The sequence below is a fragment of the Solanum stenotomum genome, chromosome 2, assembly GCF_019186545.1.
Source record: "Solanum stenotomum isolate F172 chromosome 2, ASM1918654v1, whole genome shotgun sequence".
Classification (NCBI taxonomy): domain Eukaryota; kingdom Viridiplantae; phylum Streptophyta; class Magnoliopsida; order Solanales; family Solanaceae; genus Solanum; species Solanum stenotomum.
The window spans coordinates 41,392,285-41,396,800 of record NC_064283.1 but is presented as its reverse complement, the minus strand read 5'-3'; the positions used below and the strand labels follow the sequence as shown (position 1 = coordinate 41,396,800).

The 4,516-nt window shown below is 38.6% G+C and overlaps 1 pseudogene; it reads left to right on the top strand.

The window, feature by feature from the left end:
* The first annotated feature begins 586 nt into the window (after positions 1-586).
* Positions 587-4,304, top strand: LOC125855985 (uncharacterized; annotated as a pseudogene).
* The last annotated feature ends 212 nt before the right edge of the window (positions 4,305-4,516 follow it).

Genomic DNA, 4,516 nt, shown 5'->3' with positions numbered 1-4,516 from the left:
AGTGACTGATAATTCCTTTGGTTGTGTTCTTGGTCAACACGATTCCACAGGCAGGAATGAGCATGCTATCTACTACTTGAGAAAGAAATTCACTAGTTGTGAGGTCAAGTACAGACTCTTGGAAAGGACATGTTGCGCCCTAACTTGGGTAGCTCAACAGTTAAGGCATTACCTTTTGTCCTACACAACTTACCTCATATCTAGGATGGACCCTTTGACGTACATATTTCAGAAGCCAATGCCAACTGGCAGACTTGCAAAATAGTAAATCTTGCCCACGAAATTTGACATTATATATGTCACTCAGACTGCAATGAAAGCTCAAGCTTTGGCAGACCACTTGGCAAAGAATCCAGTCGATGGAAACTATAAACCATTGGATACATATTTTCCAGATGAAGAGATTAATTTAGTTAAAGAAGTAGATCCAGATGAAAATCAGGTCTGGCAATTATACTTTGATTGAGCAATCGCAAAAGGCACAAGGATTGGGGCAATTCTAATATCACCCACAGGGCATTACCCTGCAACAGCTTGACTTCGTTTCTTTTGTACAAATAACACAACAGAGTATTAAGCTTGCATCATGGGTCTAACTATGATAATAGATTTGGGTGTGCAAGAATTGATTGTGTTGGGAGATTGTGATTTGCTTATTCGGCAAGCTCAAGGCGAATGGAAAACTCGAGACCTCAAACTTCTTCCATACAAACAATATGTGGAAGATCTTAGAAAGAGGTTTAGGTCTATCGAGTTTAGATACATCCCCAGGTTTCATAATGAATCGGCAGATGCCTTGGCTACTTTGGCCTCAATGCTTCCATATCCTGGAAACACTTGTATCACTCCCTTGGATATTCAAGTTCGGGACCAACATGGTTATTATAACACTGTGGAAGTAGAATCAGATGGTGAACCATGGTACCTAGACATTAAGAATTTCTTGCAGACAGGGAAATGTCATGATCATGCCAATGACAGCCAAAAAAGAACTATTAGACGTCTGGCAAGTCGTTTCTTTTGGAGCGGGGAAGTTTTATATAAATGAACCCCAGATCTGAACTTGTTGAGATGTGTGGATGTTGAAGAAGCCGAGAAGATCATGAATGAAGTACATGTTGGGGTATGTGGACCACACATGTGTCACGACCCAGGGGTACCCACTAAACGTAACACGGCGTACTCGACCCCGAAGGGGTCTAATACAAGTCCTTTGCATCATGACATAGGTAATAGAATTGCAAATAAGGAACAATTTAAAACTTTACAATCAAAGTCATACTTCATAAAAGCAACAAGCGGAAGTCTTTCTATACTCTTTGTCTCAAACCATCTAATACAACTTTTAGAATAAACTCTTGGGACACAACCCATACAATAGTCTCAACATGAATAAAAAGACATAAAGGAAAGGTGGGTTTTGTCCTCGAAGCTATGAGGACTCACCAAGATCTTCAACTTCTTGCAACTTCTAGAAACCTAACTCCAAGTAGCTCTCGAGTCTCCAAACCCTACATTTGATTAGAATGTAGGAAATATACGTTAGTACAAAATGTACCAAGTATGAGAGCTAGCACAACATCATAAGAGCATCTCAAATAGTTAGTCAACATAAGACATAAGCATAGGAGATAATAACATGGTCATAACACCATCAACATAACCATAGAATAATCATCAACACAAGCATCATATAAACATAAGTCAACATAAGATATATTTAATGAGCATAAGAGATACATCATGTCCATGGCAAAGTCTTTACTTAGACTTTCATGGTTACATACTTCAACCTTAAGTCCTTCATATTACAAGAGAACTACTTCACAAGCCACCTCCAAGTATACTTGTGTAATGCAAGGATAGCATCACATACTACCATCCAAGCTAAGTACCTCTCTTTGGTCATTCTTGGGCATAGTCCACCTTCACATTCAAGACTTAGGTCTTCATGTCATCTTAATTATAATCTCTGTACGTGGTCAACTCTTAAGCTTATCTACGTCATAAGGGTATTATACTTCTAAGTAACCCCAAGACACACTTGTGCAAAGCATGAAAGGCATCCCATACTACCCTTTACACTAAGCATAGCCTTGAAGTCATCCTATTCATATTCACCCTACTTTGGCCTCATTATTAGCTTAACTCGCATAACTAAGGAAATCTCTTACCTTTAGTCAACTATAACTAGGAAGAGCAACTCTAGCACAATCCTATCTCAAGACTTCTCTTTAGTGACCCTAAGTCATACTTGTGCAATGCATGCATATCACCCCATAATATTATACATGCTAAGTACTACCTTTAGGTTCTCATGCTAACACTTCTTGGTTTGGAACCTAATTCCTTTCTTTAACTTTAGAACACTATGAGGTACTTTATTAAGTAGTCTTATAACTCAAGTATGTGAAGGTTCCCATATCATGAGACCTAACTTTGGGAAAACCCACACTTTACTACGTAAGAGTCCCCCATTTAACTTGGATAGTCCTCACATCAACTAGGTGTGGCTCTCCTTTCTTCTTGGAGTCTTGACCCTATCCTGTGTGACACTCCATCTCATTGTCAATATCCACTTGGAGCCAAGCATACACCCCAAGATTTACTTGTTAAGCCTTGCTTAACACTTATCTCTCATGGAAAGATGTCCTTGACAAATCCATACATGCTCCAGTTATTCTATCACTTTCATCTACCAAGCATTTATAAGGTAGTTTAGATGAGTATAGGCCTTTCACCACAATTTAACCTATTAGACTCCTATTCTCTTTTAGACTTTACTTTCAAAGCCTTACCATCAATAGTTAATCACATTAGCTTCAACCTAAAGCCCTAGCTATTAGGATCACAACCTTACTCTCAAGGTTTCTTTCTTAATCTCTTATTTAATACCTAGACTTCAAGGTAATTTGATCACATCTTTCATTACTAGGTGACCGTAGTCTTAATTGATCATAAAGGTTCAATTCTAACTTTTCAAGTCATGATCCTTTCCTATTCAATCAAGTCTAGTTCAATTCATTATTAGATGATACTAACTATTATCAATTAGTATTCAAGACATTGAAATAGGAAGATTACTTTAGAACTTTCAATTTTGCCTCTAATGGCATAAACCCACAAAAATCACATTTATCAATTTAGATTAGGGTTCATCATACAAATCACATGAAATCATCATATTATTCTTAATCAAAGCTAAATCAATCATAATTGGATGTTATCCACTAGATTGGAATCACATCCAAGCCCTACTCACAATGCAATCACAACCCTAGCTAGAATTGGGTTTTTGAGTTCACAACTGGGGGAAACTATGGAGGCTCCATGGGTGGAAGAACCCATGGATAATTAAGCTTCTCATACCTTTAATCAAAGCCTTAAAAATATCTTGAATCAGTGGTGAAAATCACCCTAAGCTGCTACCCCAACTTCCTTTCTTCTTGTTCTTCTAGAGAGAGAGTTTCTTTAGAGTAATTTGGGGGTTCTAAGATGAATGAGCTAATGACTTAGTTTTAGGGTCTTATTAGGTATTTACAGGTGGTTATTTAACTACTTAACCGACCCCCTAAGCCCTTAATTAAATAACTAACTAATTCCCAAACCCCCTAACTAAAACTAAAATGTCAAAACTTGGCAGCATCTACGCCCCTCCACCTACGGACCATAGGTGGAGCTACTGGCCGTCGTTTGGTCTCCATGGTTAGGGACCGAGGCTCAGACCTGCAGGTCTGGTGGCCTTGACCTACTCCCAAGACCTACGGGCCGTGCTCTGGTCTACTGGTCGTAGATGGCCAAACGTAGGTCCATAAAATGGACAGTTTTGGGGACTGTTTTGGGGTCCTCCTCTAGGACCCCTTGGGTGGTCCTTGGGGAGTCGTACTCGGATGTTTAAACCCTAAAACCCCTATTCTAAGTATGGGAACCATTTTTACAAGTTTTAACCCTTATACAACACTCCAAAACTCTAACCAAAGGCTCTAGAAGTTACTCGCTAAACTCACTAAATTACGGGGTGTTACATTATCCCCCACTTGGGAACATTCGTCCTCGAATGACACTTTAAACACTTCATAAAGTCTAAAATCTAACTTATCAGCCCATTATGCATTCACTACATCTAATGCACACTACCAAGAAAGAAAACTCCGATTCCAAGCTAAACGCATTCAATGCGACACAAGGGACTAGGAACTACTTCTACCAACCCAAAATGCATTAAAATCAATATCTTTTCATTTTTAAGGAGGAACTAACATCTCCTAGCTAAAACATGCTCAACACATACACATGGAGCCTAAATGCATTTTTTTCCTCTCAAAAAGCATCTATTTGAGGAGGAACCTTTCAACTCTACCAACTAGGGCATGCTCATAATCAACTCATGAAGTCTATATGCAAATCTACTTAAATGCACTACAACATGAGGAAACAATGCATAAAAGTCATTTCTAACAAGACTTAAGCATTTTCATGAATCACATAAGAAGATCATGTAAACATACTATTCACA